The following is a 25,761-nucleotide window of genomic DNA, read 5'->3' on the forward strand; positions in this document are numbered from 1 at the left end:
TAGCCATTCTGACCAGAGTGAGGTGATACGTCTTTGTAGTTTTGATTTGCATTTCCCTGATAGCTAATGATGTTGAACATTTTTCATATGCCTGTTGGCCATCCTCATATCTTCTTTGGAAAAATCTCTGTTCAGATCTTTTGCCCATTTTATTAATTAGGTTCTTGGCCTTTTGTTGTTGAGATGTATGTGTTCTCTGTATATTCTGGATATTAACCCCTTAACTGATATATGGTTTGCAAATATCTTCTCCCAGTTGTTAGGTTGTCTTTTCGTTTCGTTGATGGTTTCCTTTTCTGTGCAGAAGCTTTTTAGTTTGATGTAGTCCCATTTGTTCATTTTTTCTTTTGTTTCCCTTGCCCGGTCAGACATGGGACTTGAAAATATGCTGCTCAGACCAATATCAAAAAGCATACTGCCTATGTTTTTTCTAGAATTTTCATGGGTTCAGGTCTTACATTCATGTCTTTAATTCATTTTGAGTTGATTTTTGTGCATGGTGTAAGATAATGATCTACTTTCATTCTTTTGCATGTGGCAGTCCAGTTTTCCCAACACCATTTATTGAAGAGACTCTCCTTTCTCCATTGTAGGCTCTTGGTTCCCTTGTAGAAAATTAGCTGTCCATAAATGTATGGGTTTATTTCTGGGCTCTCGATTCTGTTCCATTGATCTTTGTGTCTGTTTTGGTGCCAGTAACATGCTGTTTTGGTTACTATAGCTTTGTAGTATATTTTGAAATCAGGATGTGTGATACCTCCAGCTTTGTTCTTTTTCCTCAGGATTCGTTTGCTTATTCAGGGTCTTTTCTTTTATTGTTCCATATAAATTTTAGGATTCTTTGTTCTATTTCTGTGAAAAATGTTGTTGGAACTTTGATAGGGATTGCATTGAACCTATAGATTGCTTTAGGAAGTATGGACATCTTAACCATGTTAATTCTTCCAATCCAAGAGCACGGAATATCTTTCCATTTCTTTGTGCCTTCTTCAATTTCTTTCAACAATGTTTTATAGTTTTCAGTGTACAGATCTTTCACCTCTTTGGTTATGTTGATTCCTAGGTACTTTATTCTTTTTGTTGCAGCTGTAAATGGGATTGTATTCTAAATTTCTCTTTCTGCTACTTCGTTGTTAGTGTATAGAAACACAACTGAGTTTTGTATGTTGATTTTGTATCCTGTGACTTGACTGTATTCCTTTATTATTTCTAAAAGTTTTTTAGTGGATTCTTTAGGGTTTTCTATATATAAAATCATGTCATCTGCAAAGAGTGACAGTTTCACTTCTTCTTTTTCAATGCAGATCCCTTTTATTTCTTTTTCTTGCCTGATTGCTCTGGCTAGGACTTCCAATATTATGTTAAATAAGAGTGGTGACAGTGGGCATCCTTGTCTGGTTCCTGTTCTTAGAGAGATAGCTTTCAGTATTTCTCCATTGAGAGTGATATTTGCTGTGGGTTTGTCATATATGGCCTTTATTATGTTCAGGTACTTTCCTTCTATACACGTTTTATTTAGAGTTTTTATTATAAATGGATCCTATATCTTGTCAAATGCTTTCTCTGCATCTATTGAGATGATCCTGTGATTTTTATTCTTCCTTTTGTTAATGTGGTGTATCACGTTGCTTGATTTGTGGATGTTGAACTATCCCTGGGTCCCTGGAATAAATCCCACTTGATCATGATATATGATCTTTTTAATGTATTGTTGTATTTGATTTGCTAGTATTTTGTCGAGGATTTTTGCATCGATGTTCATCCGTGACATAGGCCTGTCATTTTCTCTTTTTGTGTTGCCTTGTCTGGTTTTGGTATCCAGATAATGTTGGCTTTGTAGAATGTGTTAGGAAGCCTTCCTTCCTCTTCAATCTTTTGGAAGAGTTTGGGAAAGATAGGTGTTAAATCTTCTTTGAATGTTTGGTAGAATTCACCAGGGAAGCCATCTGGTCCTGGAATTTTATTTTTCAGGAGGTTTACGATTACTGTTGCAATCTCCTTATTAGCAGTTGGTCTGTTCAAATTCTCTACTTCTTGATCCAGTTTTGGAAGGTTGTGTGATTCTAAGATTTATTCAATTCTTCTCAATTATCCAATTTGTTGGTGTATAGCTTTTCATAGTATTCTCTTATAATCTTTTGTATTTCTGAGTTATATGTTGTAATTTCTCCTCTTCCATTTCTGATTTATTTATTTGAGGTTTCTCTCTTTTTTCTTGGTGAGTCTAGCTAAAGGTTTGTCAATTTTGTTTATCTTTTCAAAGAACCAGAGCTTGGTTTTATTAATTTTTTCTGTTGTTTTTTTCTTCTCTATTTCCTTTATTTTTGCTCTGATTTTTATTATTTCCTTCCTTCTGCTGAACTGGGGCTTTGTTTGTTCTTCTTTTTCCAGTTCCTTTAGGTGCACTGTTAGATTGCTTATTTGGAATTTTTCTTGTTTGTTGAGGTAGGCCTGAATTGCTATAAAGTTCCCTCTTAGAACCTCTTTTGCTATATCCCATAGACTTTGGAATACCATATTTTCATTTTCATTTGTCTCCAGGTAATTTTTTATTTCTCCTTTCATTTCTTCATTGACCCAATTGTTGTTCAGTAGCATTTTTTTTAATCGCCACATTTTTGCAGCTTTTCTGATTTTCTTCCTGTAGTTGATTTCTTGTTTCATACCTTTGTGGTCAGAAAAGATGCTTGGTATTATTTCAATCTTCTTAAATTTATTGAGACTTACTTTGTGGCCTAATATTTGATCAATCCAGGTGAATGTTCTGTGTGCACTTGAAAAGAATGTGTATTCTGTGATTTGGGGATGGAATGCTCTTTACATATCTACTAAGTCCATCTGATCTAATGTGTCATTATGTAAGGCCAATGTTTCCTTATTGACCTTCTGTTTGGATAATCCATCCATTGGTGTGAGTGGAGTGTTAAAGTCCCCTACTATTATTGTGTTACTGTCTATTTCTCCTTTTATGTCTCTTAATAATTGCTTTATATATTTAGGTGCTCCTATGTTGGGTGCATAGATATTGACAAGTGTTACATCTTCTTGTTGGGTTGTTCCCTTTATCATTATGTAGTGCCCTTGTCTCTTGTAACCAGTCCAAATGACCCAGGAGTGACCTACTTGTGTCCTTCTGCTGTGGCAGGGTTGCTTTTCTTGCAGGTACCCGGGTAGTCTAGTCTTTCTCTCACTGGCTGGCTGTTTGTAAATCTGGTTTGGGAAGCCCCAGCACCATTGGCTACAAGGTCTAATAACACACTCTTGTTGCATTTTTCCTGTTAATGGAGTAGGTACCCAACATAGCTGGTTCTAGGCTTAGGGGCTTACAGTTGCTGTAGGTCTCAGGCCTGCAAGGCTGTTTTCAGCTCTCTTAGGATTGCAGCTGAGTGGGGCTGGCTCTAGACACAGGAGCACCCAGTTGTTTCAGGCTTTGGTAGATGGGACTGATATCCTTTGTGGCTGTTTGTGAAGCACAGGTCTTCTGCCGCTGATAAGCCCACCCCTCACAGGTAAACACACACTGTCAACACAGTACAGTCCTGTGCACACTTCCTGACCCCCTGGAGCATATCCAGTCACCCCACTGTTTTGGCCCCCATCTCTCCGCCAATGCCCCCCACAGTTCACTTGGTCCTCGCACAGTCCCTGCCCCACAGGTGGACACACTTGCCTGCCTGTAGAGGAACAAGGCACCCAGTCTATGCAGGCTGACAAGTAGCCTGAGGGCTTGTTGTTGGGTGGGGCCAATCCCTAGGGCAGGCTGCCTGCCCTGGCTGAACTGGATTAAATCTGTGCTCTAGTGGATGTTGCAGACCCCTGGGCTAACATGCCAGGAGGAGAGCTTCAATGGCACTTGCCAGCATGTGTAAGCATGCCTATACTAGGTCACAAAAATGGTCACCACCAATGTCTCAGTCTCTGAAGAGGTCTCACCTCTCACTGAGATGCACCTAGAGCCTACCAGGTGAGTCTCTTCATCAAAGGACTGTGCAGCCTTCTTTATGGTGATTTTAGGTTGCTCTCTTAGACAGGTGAATTTGTGCATGGGCTCTTGAAGAGCCAGGTTTTTTTGGATTTGTCTGACAGTGTTTCTGGGGCTTTTCCCCTCTGCAGTTCATAGCCAGTGAAGCCAGATAGGAGGATACTCATCTCAGTTGTGCTGAGTCTGAAGGATGCTTATAATGGTAACAGGCGCCCACTCAGGTCCCCACTTATCCAGGGAGGGCTGTAAACCTTAGCGTGGCTCCCACCTGGCTGGCTGTGAAGCTCTGCTGCTCACAAAGTTCATTTTTTTTCTCTCCAGAAGGACTTTCTGCCTCTTCCACCTCAGTCAGGACTGTCCCTTTTTGTGGGGGTTCTTTTTATCCAGTTCTCACTTTTCTCTCCAGGGTAATTTTTCCAAAAATAGCTGTGACGTGGTTGTGTTCATGGGAGCAGGTGAGTTCAGAGTCTGACTATGCCATCATCTTGACAAGCTGTCCAATATGCTTCTTATAAAAGTTTTATAGGCAAAAAAGAAGTGGAAGGAAAAATTGCAGTTCATGGCAATAAAAGAATTTTGCAATTTAATTGCACCAAAAATTAAGCTGGCCTTAATGTGTGACTAACTAAAAATATATATACTGATTCCCATCAAGTGTCTCCTCTACAGAAAATTCTTTTGGCACATTTGCTCTTTTAATCACGTGTCTATATATATACTAGAATATAGATGAAATCTGTCAAGAGTAGATTTTTGCCTTTTTTCTTGCTTTATGACTGAGAGACTATGTGCTTAAGCTCTTCAAAAACATACTCTATGTTCATTGCAGCATTATTCACAATAGCCAAGATATGGAAAGAACCTAAGTGCCCTTTGATGGATGAATGGGTAAAATATGGTATATGTATATACAATGGAATATTATTCAGCCATAAAAAGAAGAAAATCTTGCCATTTGTGATAATGTGGATGAACCTGGAAGGCATTATGCAAAGTGAAGTAAACCAGACATAGAAATACAAATACCGTATGGTATCCATTATATATGTAAGTTTAAAAAAAGAGCTAATTTCTAGAAACAGAGAATAGAATGGTAGTTCCCAGGGGCTAGAGGGAGGGAGAAATGGGGAGATGTATGCCACAGGGTTCAAACATTCTAATGCATAGTATGGTGATTATAGTTAATAATATTTAAAAATTGCAGAGAGTAGATCTTAAATGTTCTCACTACAAAAAGAAAGAGTTAATTATGTGAGGTGAAGTATGCATTAATTATCTTGATCTTGTAAATCATTCCACATTATGTGTGCACATATATTACGTATATAGTCATTATGTTGTACACTTTAAATATATACAACTGTATTTGTCAATTATTCATCAAAATTTGAAAAAAAACATATTCTACAGCCATTTCCACTGTTTTGTATTAACAGCTGATGTGTAGCAAGAAGACTCAAGTGACAATGGGACTAAGCAGGTTTTCTAGATTTCCCTCATTTCATTTTTCTATTTTGCTTATTTAGAAGAGAAGACAAACCCACTGAACCAATTGTTTCTTGCAAGTGAGTTATAAATGACATTATATTTCAATGAATTGTGTCTTTTCTGAGCAAATAGGTCATGGATGAAAAGCAGGTCAAAGGAAATCAAGGTTCAATCACATTTTCATGACTGTGTAGCTCTCATCACTCTACTTAAAATTTTCAAGCCTGTGCCTAGAGCTTAATAATAATGCTAATAATAATAACAACTAGTTGAAAAAATGCTGTTTTCCAAGCACTGTGCTAACATTTCATTTAATCTTCATCACAACTCTAGTGTCATTTTTCCCATGTGGAACTTGAGGCTCTAAACTACTTAAGTAACTTGCCTTGAATTTAAATATTAGTCTGTAGTGAAAGCAAAATTTGAATTTAGATGATATTACTCCAAATTTCATGCTCTTAGTTTCTATGTCATTCTGCTTCCAAGAAAGTCAAGGGAGACTAAAGACTCTAGATAATTAGGAACACATATGAACATGTCAACATCTCTTCTCTCCCTTTGCAATCTTTGCCAGTTGAAATCCTGCCCCTTCTTTGAAGTCTGTCCTCCATGGTTTTGAAGGCTTGGAAATTACATGGATGTGAATTTAAATCCAGTTCTATCTTCTACATTGTGTGATCTAGAATGGATTGCTTGACCTCTCTGAATAATTCTTACCTCACAGGATTGTTGTGAAGAATGAATGCATCAATTTATGTAGAGTGTTTTCTCCATGACAGGCACATAGTAAGGGTTTAATAAATATAGTTCCTGTCTGCCACCTATGCTATGAAGACTACTCTATTTCTCGTAACTAGAATAACTCTTTTTTCTTTCTCCATGTTTCATGAGCCATTGTTTTATCCCCTCTTATAAGGATATCATGACTATTTGGTGGTGTTCCATTTCCCCAACTAACTTGTAAATTATCTGAGGTCAGAATTGACCTCTTATAACCAACCATCTTTGCTTACACTCCCTAGAATGGAGAATGGTGCATAATTTTTGTCATTAAAATGCTGGCACAGAAATTCAGTCAGGGCAGGAAGAGACTATGTGAACAACTCCTTGAATATTTTAAAAGTTCAATTAGTCAAGATTAGCAGATCCCTGTGAAAACTAAAGCTGAATAAAAAGGGGTTGGAAACTGATAAAATGTATGTAAGATTATAAATGTTTCATAGTTATCCTTGAATCTAATCAGAGATGTTGTGGATGACTTTGTGATGATATTTTGAAATAACACCATCTGAAACAATAGTCACTTGCTGAAATGAATGAACCAGTTAGGTCATTGGACCATTATGATAAGCTTTGCACATCACAAAACTATCCAACTGGCTGGATGACTGACATTAATACTGAAATATATTGTGACTTGAAGCATTGCAAAGGCTGCCAACTTACATCACCCAAAGCTGTTTGAGAATGGACTAAAATGAAGACATATAGGATAAATTTTCATAGGATAAATTTGATGATTTTGAGAATGTGGTGAGTTGTACTCTATATTTAAATAACCAAGAAATCAACCTAGGATTAAACATTAAAATAAATCTAAGGACTCTTAATTTTTGAAATAAGTAAATCTAAAAAAGAAGGAGCCAGCCTGGTGGTGCAGCAGTTAAGTGCGCATGTTCCACTTCGGTGGCCCACGGTTCATCGGTTCAGATCCCAGGTGCAGACATGGCACCACTTGGCAAGTCATGCTGTGGTAGGCGTCCCACATATAAAGTAGAGGAAGATGGGCAGGGATGTTAGCTCAGGGCCAGTCTTCCTCAGCAAAAAGAGGAGGATTGGCGGCAGATGTCAGCTCAGGGATAGTCTTCCTCAAAGAAAAAAAAAAAGAAAACTACTTCTGAATTCTTAAGAATCAAAAATACGTAGGAAAGTATAAAATTGTGCTATTCTATTAACGCCAATACCATATTATGGAACATAGTTGAACTAAAAGAACTCAGTCTCTTTTCAATTATGGTAAAGAAACCAAAACAACAAACCAAGTAATTAAATGGGAAAGTAACAAAGAAATTGAAAAGCTTATCCCAATAACTTTACTAGGAAAATATCAATACATAAAGGGCCATATTGTAGGAATAGCAGTAAGAAGAGAATACTAACCAGTTTACCCATTACAAATCAGAACCCTGCAAAAAATCCACATGACCTGACAAAGCTCACTAAGTGATTTGTAATAGAGTCATTCATTCATTGATTATACTCATTTATACACACATTTGGGTTAACATTTATTGAGCACATATGCATCCTGTGCTAGATGCGGGAGATGAAGTGCTTCCAACCAGGTCACTGCCCTCAAGGTAGATTATAATTTAGAGGGGGTCCCAAGCATATAACCAACTAAGTATGATACATAATTATTGTCACTTTAATTGGGAGATGTGTAACTCTGCCTGAGTGAATCAGGAAAAACTTCTCAAAGAATTGACATCTTAGCTAGGTTCTGACAGGTAAGTGTGGAGGGTAGAGTGAGAGGAAATAGAGGTGGTGGGGAGGGTGTTCACCAGATGGGTTAGGTCAGAAGGAAGTGTATCTCAGGTGGAGTATAAAATAACATGTACTGCTTGGGAAATCATAGCCTGGTTGTATTATAGACTTGAGGAATAGAAACAATAGGAGAGAAAGTTAGAAGATTAGTTCAGGAATAGTCTTTAAGGATATTGGTGCCAGGCTAAGAAGGTTATTGGGCTTTTTCATACACACAAAATAGCTGATTTTTTTTTTTTTTTTGAGAGAGAAAGAATGTCATAAGCAGATATTTATTTTACAACAGCTTTAGCTAAAGTGTGGAGGCTGAATTGAAATTGAAAGAAACTAGGGAAATGGAAATTAATAAATCCAGTAATAGGATAAAAGAGTAGATAGCAGATAATTTATAAACGTAATCTGTATGCAATGGAATAATTATTTCTTCAAACTCCTCCTTGACCACTTTACTGGTTTCGATGAACCAGATATCATTTGAAAGCTTAAAAGCTCAAAAGTTTAAAATTAATAACAGCCAATTAATTAAAGCTAATTAAAACAATTAAAAGAGAAAATCTTTAGACAAAAATACATTCAGCTGAATGCATTACGTTATAATTCATCATTAAAGATATTCATGGGATAAATGATGAGGTGGTAGATAATAACCAAAAGCTTCATTTCAGCACAGAAAAAAACTTGCTCAAAGTAATGCATTAGCATTGACTTGGCAGACTTTATTTTAAAAAATTTAATCTTTCTTTTCATTTGGAACATATTACTTTGCATAAATCCAGAGAGGAAAAATATTTACATAAAATTAAAAGTTACTGTATATAAAAAGAATAAGTTCAAAGAAAGAAATGGAACTCTAAAATTACTTTCCTTTGGGGCTGGCCCCGTGGCTGAGTGGTTAAGTTCACGTGCTCCACTTCAGGCGGCCCAGTGTTTCGTTGGTTCGAATCCTGGGTGTGGACATGGCTCTGCTCATCAAATCACGCTGAGGCAGTGTCCCACATGCCACAACTAGAAGGACCCACAACTAAGAATATACAACTATGTACTGGCGGGATTTGGGGAGAAAAAGGAAAAAAATAAAATCTTTTAGAAAATTTACTTTCCTTTGGGATATTCTAGTGAGAAATGAATGTGTGGATTACAGAAAAATCCTAGGAAAAATGCTCCGTCGCTAAATACTAGAGCTAGGATAGTATCTGATTCAAGAGAGCCAATCAATCAGTTAAACTAGGTCAATCAGAGTATCTCGACTAGGAATTTGAAATTGGTGTACAGGGACACAGGTCAGTTGATCAGAAGTGCTGAAGCTAAGAAGACAAGTAAAAGACAGGGTTGTCTTTTGCATTCCAAGTATATAGCAAATGAGAGAAAGTCAGTCTAGAGAAAGAGAGAAAGTGAGAGCAGATGTCCGGAATGAGACTAGAGATCATGGGACGCCAGAAGAGAAAAGACAGAAAAAGAGTAACTAGCTTAGGTGCTGACTACTTTCTGTTTACTGGGTCAAATGTCTGCCCCTTGGATTCTACGATTCCCTTGTAGCTCTGCAATATACTTTCAATTTTTTTCAACATTGCTTCAGTGGGTTTATCTTTGAAATCAAGTAATCCCTAACCAAGACATACACGTTTCCTGTATCAACAACAACAAAATTAGGCATGAAAATTGGATATCCTTGGGCAAGAAACTATTCTGAGATTAAATGTACCAATATATTAAAAATATGCAAACTTACCCTTCTAGCTTTAGTCCAAAAATTTATGATTTTTTTTCCTTCTTCTTCTTCTTTTCCCCAAAGCCCCCCAGTACACAGTTGTATATTCCAGTTGTGAGTGCCTCTGGTTGTGCTATGTGGGATGCCACCTCAGCATGGCCTGATGAGCTGTGCTATGTCTACACCCAGGATCCGAACTCGTGAAACCCAGGGCTGCCGAAGCAGAGTGTGCGAACTTAACCACTCGGCCACGGGGCCGGCCCCAAAATTTATGAAGTTTTAACTTAATTTTTAGATTTATTTACTACAAGAGTGTCTCAAATTTTTTAAAAGATGTATGTTTTACGTTTTCGTGACATTTTATAGAGCTCTGGAGGGGTTTTCTGCAAGCACCTTCTACAACTTCAACTTAGTGTCAAAACATGCTCTACCCTGAGTGAGAAAAGTCATTGAGTGTCTGGATCTAAACAGGGCTTGCTGTACTAGAGCAGAAGTGGCACGTTTCTTTTGTATACTCTTCTTCCCTTGCCTCAGGATGCAATTTATGCATGCGGATCTATGCCAAGGCTTTTCTGGAATAATATCTTTTAAGATAGGAATGAAGATGGAAAGTATACGTGCAGATAGACCATTTTGCTACTGCCAATAGGAGTTATAAAGTTAGCATGCACTCAAGTACAGGGGTCGTCAGAAACAATTTCCTATTTTCCCCAACTCCTATCACTTTTTCATAGTATTTTCCTAGCATTTAGTATGCCTCATACACTAGGAATGGATGCATGGATGTACGGATGATAGATGGATGGATGGATAGGTGAATGGATAACTGAATGAAGCCTTAAGCTCGTGAAGAGCAGGCATGTGTAGTTGCATACTTACTATATTTTATTAAATCAGTGGGAGGTTTCATAACTACCCACAAAAGCTTTAAAATCTCCCTCCAACCTACTCTACAATATAAAGCCTCAGCCAGTGACTTCTCACATAGCAGTAAGCCTCTGACAGAATTACCGTCAACCATTCTGAAGACAAACAAAAGCATCTCCAACAAGTAATTGCAGGGAGAAGACAGATGAGCAAGAAATAAACCAAACATAGGAGATGAAGAACTGTCTTCTTCAATAAGTCCTACCAGAGATTTGTATTTATTGCTTGTTATAAAAACTTTATTACATTTTTTATAACTCTAGCTGTCCAGTGTTTGATTTAACTGGAAAACACGCTAGTAATTTGTTCTTTGATGCATACATATTTTCCAAGATCTAGAAGTTATGGGCATGACTTTGCTGTTCTTCTTTCTCCACATGAATCATTACTTCAGAATCAAAAGTGCAGGTCAGACACAAGATATTGAAGAAGGGCCCCTGTCAGGCAAGAAAGTGTAGGGTTTGATTAATTTTAGATAGCTTGTCATGCGTAACTTATCTAAGTTGAATTTGAAGTATATCATAATTTTCTACATGCAAAATTACCATAAGCTACAGAAGTCATATGGAATATACTACCTACTTAAACAAAAATTTTGAGGGTCATATAGATGTTGATTTTGCTGCATGATTGAAGGAATTTTCATTAGTGAATTTCATGTAGACATCCATACAAGAAAAAATTCCATCCATTCTTCCTTCTTTCTAAACCATCCACTAATATCATGTATCTTCCTGAGGCCTGAATCCTCTAGAGATTTCACTCTGACTTTGATTTAGCAATAATATTAAGAAATATGTTTTATTAGGTGCTACTGCCCATATGTATCCCCAAATGATGGTTTGATTTAGTACTGCTCTAGAGAAACAATTATTTATAATTATGGAATTTCATTTACTCTGAAAGAAGCAATTAGAGCATTTAACTGTAACAGAAAAATAAGCAATACATAGTATACTCTACCGTGGACTTTGGACTTTTCTCCCCAGTTTTATCTAAAACTGAGACGAGTTTAACAAAAACTTTCCTGTCTAAAAAAATGTCCATTAGTCCAAATGTGGTTAAATTAGCTGTGTGCTCAGTGAGTGTGCTGCTGCTTGGGAAACCCTATGGGATCTGGGGAGGAGACTAATGGGAAACTATAAAGCTCTTGGAATAAACAGAGTATAAATCATTCATGGGTTTAGTCAGCTCTAACCCCAAGAATGTACAGGCTTGGGAAAGGATTATCCAAACAACATTTCTTTTCCAGGCTGCTCTTCAGAGAAAACAGCTGGTTTGGATTAAAAGAAACGGATTTCAAAAAGAACTAAATAGAAATGTTCTGAGCAACTTACCAGATTCAGGTAAAAGAAAGGAAAAAGGATTGCATTTCAGTATGGCCCTTTATTTCTTCCCCTTTAACTTTCCTGGAGGAAAGGGAATAGGAAAAATATTACTTAGGTCACTTTAGCTATTGAATTACAGGTTTTTAGTCCAATAATATATGGCATATTTACAAGACCCCACTGAATGATAAAGCTACACGTCTCTTATACAACCATTCTGAAATCATGGTCTCTATAGAAAAAGCAAACAAAACAAGTAATTTGATAAGATCATGCCAAAATACCAGTTTTGTACCTAGGTAGTCCTCATTTATTTGTTACACATTGAATCCATCTTGGAAAGTGTTGCACCAGATAACAGGCTTTTCCTAAGTTCTAGTTTGGCATCCTTTATGCAGCGAATGGCTAGAAATGCCAACAAGCAAACAGAGCTAGCACTTTATGTTTGCATGAGTTTAAACACAGGCAAGAGTGGAGGAGGTGAAACGTAGTGAGACAAAAACATCTTCTCTAACAGCCTGGAAGAATTTAAAATAACTGACACGATTCAATTCCTCTACACCTTCAGGTACCTGAGGCAATGCCATAGTTAGAGCTCATTGTGTTTGAAATGTGAGGAGATTATTTTTAGATGACTTTTCAAAAGCAGAGGTAATACCATAGTCCTGTATTGCTGAAACTGAGAAGTAATGGAATTTCAGAATCTGGACACTGTGCATAGCTCTAGTATGTTTTCCAGCCTGACTTAGTCGTTCAGAGTCACATTGTTAATAGCACTTCCTCTCTTCTGCTTTCAGTTAGCACCAGTTACTGGGGCTGATGTTCCTAGGAAGAGATACCTTGTTAAATTCAATGTAGCTGCAGCTGTAGCTCTTCGTAAAACAGCAAATAGGTCTGTTCAGGTTGTATGGCGATAATCTGAGATATTTTGAAAGAAGTTTAGCTTCCTACTATGTCTGTAACTATTTAAACAGTTTAACAGAGGTTCCAGTGAATGAATTTGAAAAGGTTCAAGCCATTTCCTATCTCCAAAGCAGTCAAGAATACATCCCAGTTTCATTACTCTGCACCAAACGAAAAGAGCTTTGGGATTTGAGATTTAAGTTCTGGATTTACAAGGCACTGATGTTTGTTATACTTATTAATGACAAGGCTGTGTGACCTAGTATATAATGATATAAGATTTAATTTTATGAACACTGTTGAAATTTTGCTTCCAAAAATAACATGATAGGCAGGTTCTTGCCTGAGAGGTAAGGGAAGCTAGAGGCTATGTAGAGATAATTGTCCTGCTCTGTATTAGCAGATATCTTTCAGCTGTTTTCAGTGCTCCTTATCTCTAACAACCCAACAGCACAAACCAAATCCACTTATCTGTCAAACTGCTCATCAAAAACAAACACTAGAAAAGAGAAGAAAAGGAACAGTGTGTATGCATCTCTTTGCTGAAAAACTCCCAGGTGAACCTCATATTTACCTAGAAAAAGGATTCTGCCACTGAATAGACAAATGTCAAATTCCAGGAAAGTTTGACCCATAGTCACCAGTCAGTAATTATCAAAACATTCTTTCTTTCTTTCTTTCTTTTTTTTTTTGAGGTAAGGAAGATTGGCCCTGAGCTAACATCTGTTGCAAATTTTCCTCTCTTTCTTTTTTTCCCCAAAGCCCCAGAACATAGTTGTATTTCCTAGTTGCAAATCATTCTAGCTCCTCTATATGGGATGCTGCCACAGCATGGCTTAACGAGTAGTGCACAGGTCTACACCTAGGATCTGAACCAGAAAACCCTGGACTGCTGAAGCGGAGTGCACGAACTTAACCACTCAGCCACAGGGCCTGCCCCAAGGCATTACTTCTTAACCAGTGCACATCAAAATTATCCCTTGAGCTTTTAAAACCATATCTCCCTTAGTCCCAACCCTGAGGTTGTGGCCCAGACATCTAATTGTTGTTACATAGCCACAGGTGATTCTTATATGCTCCAGTATTCATTTATACCAAGGTTCTGTATTCAGCAATTGGGATTTTTAGCAATATATTCACCATAATGTCTTGCCATTACACTTAAATTAGTTCCAAATCTCTTCTGTGGTAAATGACAGCTAGACTTTAATCCAGTCAATGATGGCTAGCAAAAATGTTTGAAATGAAAGGTCAGAGTCAGGAAAATCTGTCATGGTAAATGCCAAAAAATAGTTTAATGACAGGGCACAGAACTCAACAGAAGCCTTAAACAGAGAGACTCTAAGCAGGAGCTGAATCAGCACCAAGGACAGCACCAAAAGAGCCAGTAAACCTTGGCTTCCATGGAGCTGCTTTGGGTTTTCATTCTAAGCCACTCAAAATGACTGAGTCAGGCCTGACCCTGGCACAATTCTGCAGACCTTGGATGGTTCTAAACCACACCTTGGATGGTTCTAAACCAGAAGTGTTTATCATACGTGGAAGAGCTTTTTTAAGCCAATTCCACAAGTCCCACCTCAGATCCTCTAACCCAGAAGCTCTGGGGCAGATGCAAGGACAAGTGTATTATTTCAAAAATCTTTGCAGCTGTGTCAGTTATGATCATGGCTTATTGTGATCACGACTTAATCATGACTGATTAAGAAGCACTTAATTCTGTGATTCATCAGAATCACCTGGAGAACTTGTTAAACCTGGATTTCCGAGCCCTACCCTCAAACCTTCTGATTCAGAGGATCTGGGATGAGACCTGAGAATATGCATTTCTAATGAGTTCCAAGGTGATTCTGATGCAGGTTTAGCAACACACTTTGTGAACCACAGACTTAAATTATAATGATAAATTACTGTAGGCCCAGTTCCAAATTGAATAATCTGACTCATTTACCAAGGAGATCTTTGTTAGGAGTCCAAAGGTAAAATCATACTATTTGAGTAACTTTTATGATGCATCTGGGAGAACTCTAGGGTCTTCAGAGGCCTCCAGCTCCTTACCATTTGATCACTCAGCCTGCTGCTGCTGCCAGCTTCCAGGAACATAACAGACATTCTGACAGTGGAAAACCTAACCACCAATGAAGTTTTTCATAAGGGGGTTCTCCTTTATTATTCTGATAAAAAAGATATGGGTAGAGTCTTACCTAGTCTCTACTGCCTTTTTACTTCTTTTTCATTCTCTTTACTAACCATTTATTTTAGCACTACTCCATTGTTATGAGTTGAATTATCCCTTCCAAAAGATATGTTGAAGTCTTGACTCCCAGTAACTCAGAATGTGACCATATTTGGAGACAGGGTGAAGGGAAAATGGAGACACTATGGACAATTAGACTGGAGCAGTTTCAGGGAAGACATGACTCAGCATGTCATAGTCAGCTGCAGGCAGCACATGCATGGAACTGTGCCAATGTAAACATATCTTATGTAACCTGCACTGGCTGTGTGCCACTTTTGTGTAAAAGTCATATAAAAGCAGCTGCGGGAGAAGCCACGGGGCTCCCCACCCTGCTGGCTAAAGAGAACAAAGCATGTCTACACTACCATCAGCTCTGTGCATCTTTTTTCAACTCCCTGAGCCCTGTGGTCCAGTCCTCAGTGGTTCCCTTCCTGCATACACTTGGCATAGTAGGCCGGATTCTGAGGTGAGTGGACCTATGGCTCCTGAGACACATGGGAGGGACATGTGGCCACCCACTTGTATGTGGCTCCCAGTGGTGGAGGTCTTGTTGAAGGGGCCCCTGCGGAAGGGAGGGAGTCTGTGGATGGTACCTCTGTCAGCATTGAGATGGCTCTGCATAGCCTCAGGGAGCAGGTGCCGGAAAAGGCCCAGCCTGCAGTGGGGCAGGCAGGTTGGCTGTTTTTGACAGCCCTATGCTGCAACATGGAGTCTGCCCTGTGGGATGCAGCCTTCACACAGGAACTCCAAGCCAAGGAGGACACCCTGGAAGCCCAGGTGCAGCAGTTGGATCAGGAGTTGGAAATGGCACCTCACAGCAGGACGGCGGAGGATGTTGAGGACGGGGAGTGGAGGAAGCACGCCCTCTCCATGCTTTGCCAATAATCCAGCAAAAGATAAAGCATGAGCAGTCCCTGGGCCCAGGAGGTGTTGCACAGGGAGCCCCAATCATGACAGAGTTCATGGCGTATACTCCCTATATGCCAACGGGACTGCAGGACTTGTGTAAGCAATGCAGGCAATGGCAGAGTGAGCCCGTTCCAGCCTGGCTCCTGCGGCTATCAGATGAGGGGGTAGATAGCATAATTTGTGCCCCCAATGAGATGGAGAAGCTGGCCTCCATCATGTTGCATCCTTCCCTTTGGCAGCCACCACAAAATAGCCACCAACTTGCCCAAGGGCAGGGAAATAACTCCACGACGGAGTGGGTGAAGACTACTACCCAGACAGTGTAGGATAATGCCAGGGAGTTCCCGGAGACGTAAGCTGATGGCAGACCTATGTGGAACAGGTCCAAGTTATCTGTGAATTGGGAATACAGCATGCCATTTTCAACCTTCATACCTGAGGGCCCGATGATGAGTGCTTTATGCCTGGGATGAAGGAGCTGGTTCTTAACATGGCCCCGTCGAATTCTTTTGGGTCCTTGGTGGCCATTTTAGCACCTTATGTGGGGTGTCAGATACATGAGGTAACCACCGCCATGGCCACTTTGGGGGACATAGAAGGCCAAAGGAGGGAGAGAACCGTGCATGTCGCACGGCAGGTGGTGCCCAAGCCGAGAGCAGGCTCGGTAGAGAAAGGACCCAAGCTAGTCACCCATATGGAGATGTCGATAGACCTGCTAGCCACAGGCATTGATGAGGTGAAAATAGACCAGTAACTGCACACTGTCTTGGTGGCACTGTGGTGCCAGCTGAAGCCTGAGCAACAGTTCCAAAAGACAGTAGGAGCGGGGAAGAATCCTGGTGAGAGTCAGCAAGTAAGCCTCCAGGACTTCATGCAGCCCTCAGGTGGGGAGCCCATGTACCTCTTTGACTGGGGGAAGGCCGAGGAGCCCGGCTTGGGGGATCCCCGGAGGACGGGAGGCCACATGTGGAACTTGTGATTTACTGGTCCCCCACAAATGTGCAGCATGTTGCTGGCATTGGTAGATACTAGAGGTGATTGCAGTCTGATTTCCGGCAACCCGGATAAGTTTCCAGGGAAGCTGACATATGTTGATGGATATGGGGGCCCACACGATGAAGGTGAAACTAGTGTCTCTGTCTCTTGGTGTTAATTGCCTGCTGCCCCAGGTGTACACAGTGTTTATGTGTCCCCTATCCCTGAGTATGTTCTGGGGTGGACATCTTGCAAGGACGGCACCTACAGACAGCCCTGGGTGAATTCCACCTATGGGTGCTTGTTGTCAAGACTGTTGTCCAAGGGCATATGCGCCACCTGCCACAAGTATTGCTGGTGCTGTGGCATGTGGTGGCCACCTGACAGTATCACCTTCCAGGTGGACATGAGGAGAGCACACAGACCATTGCAGAACTAGAAGAGGCTGGGGTTGTGCGACCCACTCACAACTCCCCGATTTGGCCAGTGAGGAAGCCTGACGGCATGTGGTGTATGACTGTGGACTTTCAGGAGTTGAACAAGGTGACTCCTCCGTTGCATGCTGCTGTGCCCTCGGTACACGATATGATGGATGAACTGACAGTCCGGCTGGGACAATACCACTATGTTATGGACCTCGCTAATGCCTTCTTTTCTATTGATATTGCCACCAAGAGCAAAGACCAGTTTGCTTTCACCTGAAATGGCAGACAATGGACTTTTTCGTGTTGCCACAAGGATACCTGCATAGCCCCACCATTTGTCATGAGCTTATTGCTCAGGACTTGGCCACTTGGGCTCACAGTGATGTAGTGCTTGTGCTTCATTACATTGATGATGATATGTTAACCTTTGACTCTCTTGCAGATCTAGAGCAGGCTGCTGACTCCCTGCAGAGTCATCTGACAACATGTGGTTGGGCCATCAAGGATGCCAAATCCTGGGACCTAGCTTATCTGTCAAATTCTTGTGGGTTGTCTTGTCAGGTAAGGCAAGGGTGATACCTGAAGCAATCATTGACAAAATACAGGCATATCCCCTGCCAACAACTGTAACCCAACTGCAAACATTTATGGGCCTGCTGGGGTATTGGCAGGTGTTCATCCCTCATTTAGCCCAGGTGGTGAGACCCCTGTATGCAATGATAAAGATAGGAGCCCCTTGGGACTGGACAGACACTGCAGACCAAGTGTTTAAAGCTGCCAAGCGTGCAGTACAGCAGGCACAAGTCTTACAAGTGGCTGACCCAGGACAACCATATGAATTGGATGTCCATGTTATTCAAGAGGGTTTTGGCTGGGGCCTGTGGCAGTGGCACAACAGGGTAAGAGCCTCTGTGGGTTCTGGTCCCAACTGTAGAAAGGGGCGGAAATACGATATTCTCTAGTGGAGAAACAGTTGGCAGCTGCCTGTGCCACCCTGATAATGTGTGAGGCCATCACACAAACGGCTCCTATTCAACTTAGAACCACATACCCTATTCAGGGATGGCTCTGGTCATGTTCTACCCATCCACAGTCTGGCACGGCCCAGACCTCTACCTTGTCAAAATGGGGGGCCTCTCTGGAACAAAGGAGCTCAGTGAGCTCCAGCCCCTTGAGTGTGGAGTTACAACAAGTATTGAGGCCGGCTGAGTTCCATTGGGGAAAAGGCCTCAATGTCTCCTCTAGAGATACAGGAGCTGAGGGGAAGCCCCCTGTCCTGGAGGATGCTTGGTATACTGATGGTTCTAGTAGAGGGCCAGCTGCTACATGGGCAGCTGTGGGCAGAACTACAGGCCGTATGGACGGTTGTTGCCCATGAACCAGGGCCTTTAGCCATCTTCATGGACAGCTGGGTGGTATACTAGGAATTGACCCTGTGATTATCTGCATGGTGGGCTCAACAATGGTTGGCTGGAAACTGCCCTCTATGGGGGCAGGTCATGTGGCAGGAACTGTGGGCTTTGGGCCATGACAAAGAGGTAACAGTATATCAGGTTCCCAGCCATGGCCTTTGACTGCTCCTGGGAATAATGAGGCTGTGCTCCGGCCCATGCGAGGTGGCTAGAAAGAGCCCTATCTGCAGACGTGGCACATTGGTTACACCAATCCCTAAACCATGTAGGGAGCAAGACCATGGGAACGGTGAGTGAGCACTGGGGATTACCCCTCACGTGGCAGCAGATCATGACAGCATGCCAGGAATGCGCAGTCTGGGCCCAGGCTTTTCCTAATAGAAGGAAGTTAGTATTCACTCAACAGCAACTAACTAGATGGCGTGTGCCCCTGGTCTGGTGGCAAGTGGACTGTATTGGACCTCTGCCTAAGACTAAGGGTGCCGTGTATGCCCTTATGGCTGTTGGCACGGCCACTGGTTTACTCTTTGCATGACCCTGTGCAGCTGTGGATCAGAGGCAGACGGTCCAAGCCCTGCAGGTTCTCTGTGCCCTTTATGGTCGACCCTTGATCACAGAAAGTGACAAGGGGACACATTTTACAGGACAAGAAGCCCAACAGTGTGCCGACACTATGGATATCCAATGGCTTTTCCATACTCCCTACAACCTGGCTGCTGCTGGGATGATAGAAAGGTGTAATGGACTTTTGAAGCAGGGCTTACGCACAGCTGTACAGCCCCCCTTGTTGCAAGGATGGGTGACCCAGTTGTGGCAGGTACTGATGGTGTTAAATCAAAGGCCTCACAAGAGCAGGCCAGCCCCTGTGGAGGCCTTGCTGCACCACAGCGCGGCTCCCATACAACTGCAAGTAGTAACTACAGATGAGTTACTAAAACCTGGTTATGACCAAAATGGAAACATTCTTTTGCCGGCCTCAACATGCCTCAATGTGGGAGAGGTACAAGAATGGGAATGGCCGTGGAAAATAAAAGCCCCCCACTGTAGATGGTTGGCACTTGTAGCACCATGGGGACTTGAGGAACAATGAGACTTACATGTCATCCCCTGGGGGACTAGCACTTGGCCCCCTTGAGTGACTGTCAGGCTGCCATGAACTGATGCCGGTTCTATCCTGAAGGGAACGGATGTGATTTCTTTGTGGCCGATAATGAGTTCCCCTTGTACTGCTCCATGTGGAGCCAGCGCTTGCAGCGGCCCCACAGGCGGAAAAGGTATGGTATCAACGGCTGGGAATGCCCCCATTGGCAGCCACCCTCCTGTCCCAAGACAAGCGACTAACTTGCATCTTGTCCAACGGGTGTGATTTACCTCTGCTGGTTTCTATCACTGCTTTATCCTTTTACCCATAGATGGAGTGTGGCAAACAGTGTTGAGGAATGGGCGCACACCTATGCTGAGGTGGCTAACATATCTAACTGCTGGGTGTGCACGGATTTACCTACCAGCGTGGCAGAAGGCCTCCCATGGCACAGCCACCCAGCTTAGGAAGGGAACTGGACCTGGCTGTTCTCCTAGGGACCATCTGATGCTCAGTGGAGCCAAACAAGGTGCCAAGTGGATCAACAGATGTGCCGGAAACATGGACATAAATGGCCCTGGGCAACCCCAAGCCTCTGGGACGGCTATGGCGAGGTACCTAGGGTAGCTGCTGTGCTCCCCACGCCTGTATTCTTATGCATAGAGCAGCAAAAGGGGGGTGCAGTAACAGCGTGGGTGCCCCAGAGGCTATGTCAGAAGGTCACATGGGTGACCCAGCCTAAGTATTGGTGGAAAGCCCGTCCCTATGTAGGGACGGCACCCAGGGACATAGTACTCGCTGTGGTAGTCATAGATGGCCTCATCTCCCGGCTTATTGGACAGGGCGCTGTACCTGGCTGTGGCCCTACCTCCCGGCTACTGTCTGGAGAACCCTGGATGGGCACCCCAGTAATTAGGAAAAGCTAAAAGGGCACTATCACCGGAAGAAGCGAACGACCTGGTGGTTTTACCTCCTGGCTGTTTTCAGTCCATCCGCGGGGACTATTACTGTGGAATGGCGGGTTACTGCCTTGGGACATACCTCCCGGCCCTTAATCATACCACCTGGGCCGTCTATCTCTTAACTGATGAAATGGCTCAGACCCGGAAAATCGTGCTGCAAAACCGTTTGGCTTTAGACATTCTCACTACAGCACAAGGGGGGACCTGTGTGGTTATTCAGGTGCAGTGTTGCCCGTACATCCAGATAATGCAGGAAACATCTCACAAGCCTTACAGCAGGCCAACCAGGAAATCTCACGCATCCCGGTGCTGACGGGAGACCCCTTGCAGGAATGGTGGTCTAACTTGTCTTCCTCGTGGCGGTGGGTTCTTGCCACGTTAGGGAGTATAGCCTATCTCTTGGTGGCAGTTTGCTGCTCTTTGTATTGTCGTTGTGGTATGTGTGTCCAAGGCGCTGCGCTGTGTGCACACGCAGGCGCCTCCTGCAAGCCCCCTACTGCCGCAGTCTAATGGGGGTGGAGTGAAGGGAAATGGAGGCACTATGGACGATTAGACTAGAGCAGTTTCCAGGCAGGCATGACTCGACACCTCAGCTGCAGGCAGCATGCGTCCAACTGTGCCAATGTAAACATATCTTATGTAACCTGCCTTGGCTGTGTGCCACTTTTGTGTAAAAGTCATGTAAAAGAGGCTGCAGGAGAAGCCACGGGGCTTCCTTCCCCAGCTGGCCAAAGAAAATAAAGCATGCCTACGCTGCCATCAGCTCTGCCCATCTTTTTTCAGCTTCCTGAGCCCCGTGGTCCAGTCCTTGGCAGTTCCCTTCCTGCATACACAGGGCCTTTACAGCAGTAATCAAGTTAAAATAAGGCCATTACGATGGGCCCTTATCCTTATAAAAAGGGGAAATTTGGACACATAGATACGCACAGAGAAGATGACGTGAAGACACACAGGGAGGAGATGGCCATGTGACTGGAGTGATGTATACGCAAGCCAAGGAGTGTCAAGGATTACCAACAAGAACCAGAACAGAAGAGTCAAGGAAAGATTCTCTTCTACAGATTTCAGAGAGAGTTTGGCACAGTATACCTGGATTTCAGACTTCTGACCTCCAGAACTGTGAGACAATAAATCTCTGTTGTTTTAAGGCCCCAGTTTGTGGTACTTTGTAATGGCAGCCCTTGTAAACTAACGCACTCATCATAAGCTAAATCAGGGAGGACATAACTTTTATAGTGCTTTATAGTTTACAATGTATTCATATTATCAGTCAATATAAATAGGTAAATGAGAGAAATTTTGGTAATATGCTTATTTTACAGATGAGGAACTCAGACTCAGAAAAGTTGAATGAGTTGATATACATCATAAAAAAAATTAAGTGTCATGAACAAGACTCAGAAATCTGTGCTCCTTACCTTTCGCCACCTTTTAAAATTGCAATTTTTTTCCAATCAAAAGGAGAGAACACTTGCTCCGATGGTGCAAAAGACTTCATAAAATAGAAATTTCAAATTCTCTAGTTTTGATTCAAAGCTACTAACAACAAAAGTCAGCACTGAAAGTGGTGTGAGTTTGCAGCCAGACAAACGTGGGTTCAATTCTCATCTTTGCTATTAATTATGTATGTGGCTATAAATAAGTAACATATTTGAGCCATAGTTTCCTTTAGGATAAAAGTCAAAGTATTAATAATTATCACATATGGCTCTTTGGAGATGTAGTGAGATGGCATATATAAAGCTCATAGCAGAAGCCTTATAGATGGTAGATATTTAGTGGATATTAATTTCCTCTTGCCTTAGATCAGTTGACTACCACTGCAATAAAAAAGCTTAGATTTCTAAACACATGCATAGGAAACAATTATTCATCTTCATATATGCATTGACTATTGGTTAGAGTATTATAGTTGGCACAAGGAAAATCCTGGACCACTTTACTTTTACATCCTTAGAGGCTACATGAAACAAGGAGAGCTAGAAAAACTTGTTCACTTTTTGATTTGGAGACATTTAACATTTGACCATTATTTGTCCCAGAACACATGTTCCTGTTCCCAATCTGGAACACACAAAGGAAGCAGGCTAGAGGTCAAGATTTTGATCACATTGATTATTCCTGGCTCCTTGTGCTGCAGAGAAATCACTGGGAGTGATAGTTCTGTGGTGCTGCCCCAAAATACAGCATTAATAAAACCTAAGCTTAGGAAGATTGTCATCACCTATTTCCAGAGCCAGACCATCATTTGTGACCTCAACCACAATGGATCCTGATGTCACAGACCCAAAACTCCTGTGCTTCATTCTCTAAACCTCTACTAGTTATCATAACAAAACATAGACCTTCTAATATTTAAAAATATATTTGTCTGCACAGTCAGGTTCTTTGATGGCATAGGATGGGACATTAACTATTTTGGCAAACTGAGTTGAGATGTTGCATTTTTTAAAAATAAATTACTGTGTATGAATATTACACTCCCAAACTTTTTTTCCATTGGGAATGTCCAAAATATCAGTGATTAGGAAATAGTCTACTTGAGATCAGATGCTGACAGATTAATGCAGAATAGGGAATTAGTATTGAAACATGAAATTTAAAGATTCAGGGGCCAGTGCTCTGTAGATGAAATGATATCCCTTAAACACAGTGGTGATTGTCTTGTTCAGAAGGGAGAGGATCAGCACGGGGAGACTGAATTTTAAAAAAATGAAGAAATTAAATATTAAGGCTTGATTTTGATGTAGCTACTCCCAAATGACCTCCAGTGCAAACTCCAGGCAGAGAAAACAGACTTTAGTTACTGTATCCAGCAAAAACAATATGTGATTCATAGTATATGAATGGTCTATATATTTATTTCATTATTTCTGAAGTGTTTGGGTTAATTTTTAAGGAAGAATTCAAGTTTGTTATCTCTTTCCCACATCTCCTTCTCTCTTTGATTGTTGCAGCTCCTTTTCTCAACAAACTATTTCATATATAATTATTTCATATAAAATATGTTTATTGGTCATATTCATTGGTCATTCCAATAACTGCTTATTAAAAATAATTATTCAAGTGATAATCATTGGTTTTTGCAAAAATTTGTGAAATAAAAGCAGATATGAAGAAGAAAATAAAATTCATCCATAATCCCACCAACAAGCAAGAATGATTAACATCAACTTGAAGAGTTTTGCGAATGTCTGCCCACCTACATTTTTAAACAAATTTTCAGTAATAATTAGTGTAGCTTTAATCTTTCTTTTATCATATAACATTACTACATTCATTGTTTTCTTCAAAAACATACTTTGATATGGTGCTGGAATAGTTCATATAAGAGTTGTATCAAGATGGCACAGTGGTTAAGCACGCACCTTCTGCTTTGGTGGCCCGGGGTTCACTGGTTCGGATTCCGGGTGTGGACATGGCACTGCTCAGAAGGCCATGCTGTGGCAGACGTCCCATATATAAAGTAGAGGAAGATGGGCATGGATGTTAGCTCAGGGCTAGTCTTCCTCAGCAAAAAGAGGAGGATTAGCAGCAGATGTTAGCTCAGGGTTAATCTTCCTCAAAAAAAAAAAACACAATAAAATAATTATTCCACTAGGGTGGGCATTTAAATTGTTTTTAATTCTGCACTATTTTAAATAGTGCTTTATTGAAGCATCCTTACACATGAATCTTTGTTAGAATCTCTATAAAGCTCTTGAATAAGTGTTTCAGATAGCCATTCTTTACATGTTCTGGATATATATTGGCAGATTAGTTTTTAAAAAGATTATACCTATTTATACTTTAAACCAGCAAGAGGGTACAAACATGCTTATTATTAAACTCACACTCATATACATAGAGCATAAAAATGCATTATTGTATCCCATTTTTTTTTATTATGGACCTCTTTGATAATATAAAGTATTTTCTTGCTTAGAAAGTCACAAAATTTTACAGTTGGAAGAAAAAAACCCTCCTTTTCACCTCTGAGAATATTGAGAACCACAGGTGTCGTGTAATCTGCCCAAAATCATACCACTAGCAAAAGGCAGCGTCAGGACATGTGACATCCAGTTGAGTACCCATTCCATTTCACTTCAAAGCCCTCAAGTCCTTTAAAAGACCATTAGAAGCAAGATTCCTGTAATGATCATCCTTCTAAATCCTTTCCTAATGAAAATCTCTAAGCCAAAATTAACATTTTAGCTACACCTGACGTTGTTTTTACTCATATGACATGAATAACTAACAAAATTACATCAAGTAAAAGAGGTATTGTTGATTTCCTTATAAAAACATACTTGACTGATGGGGCTGGCCCGGTGGCATAGTGGCTAAGTTGGCACACTCTGCTTCTGAGTTCTGGGGTTCACAGTTTCAGCAGTCTGGTGTTCGCAGATTCAGATCCTGGTTGTGGACCTACACACTGCTCATAAGGCCATCCTGTGGCGGCATCCCACATACAAAGTAGAGGAAGATTGACACAGATGTTAGCTCAGTGACAATCTTCCTCAAGCAAAAGAGAAGAAGATTGGCAACAAATGTTAGCTCAGGCCCGATCTTTCTCACCAAAAATAAACTTGACTGAAGCAATGAGCTTAGTTTTGGGAGAGGAACGTAATTGGTAAACATTCAAAGAAGATGAGGTAGTCAAGAGAATGCACTACTCAGGTCTGCTGCTGTGGGGATATAATTTCCTGAAGGCCTCAGTTGCTGCAAGCTGAATCAACCACTGCATTTGTACCAAGACCACACTTCCCAGAGGCTGCTCCCAACCAAAGACTGTGTGTGACAGAAAAGCTAAGTTTCTTGCAAGATGGGAGACTCTCCTAATGGGTGACATGGGTTTAAGGACTTCTTATTTTCCTGGCTGGCCCCTTCTCAAAACTG

The 25,761-nt window shown here is 41.3% G+C and overlaps 1 long non-coding RNA gene across 1 annotated transcript; it reads left to right on the forward strand.

Moving 5' to 3' along the window:
• The first annotated feature begins 15,435 nt into the window (after nucleotides 1-15,435).
• Nucleotides 15,436-23,956, forward strand: LOC138915407 (uncharacterized). The gene is made up of 4 exons (XR_011421319.1): nucleotides 15,436-15,585; nucleotides 17,871-17,989; nucleotides 20,253-20,535; nucleotides 21,667-23,956. It is a non-coding gene; the product is annotated as an uncharacterized lncRNA (long non-coding RNA).
• Nucleotides 23,957-25,761: the final 1,805 nt, after the last annotated feature.

This window comes from Equus caballus, chromosome 9 (genome assembly GCF_041296265.1).
Source record: "Equus caballus isolate H_3958 breed thoroughbred chromosome 9, TB-T2T, whole genome shotgun sequence".
NCBI lineage: Eukaryota > Metazoa > Chordata > Mammalia > Perissodactyla > Equidae > Equus > Equus caballus.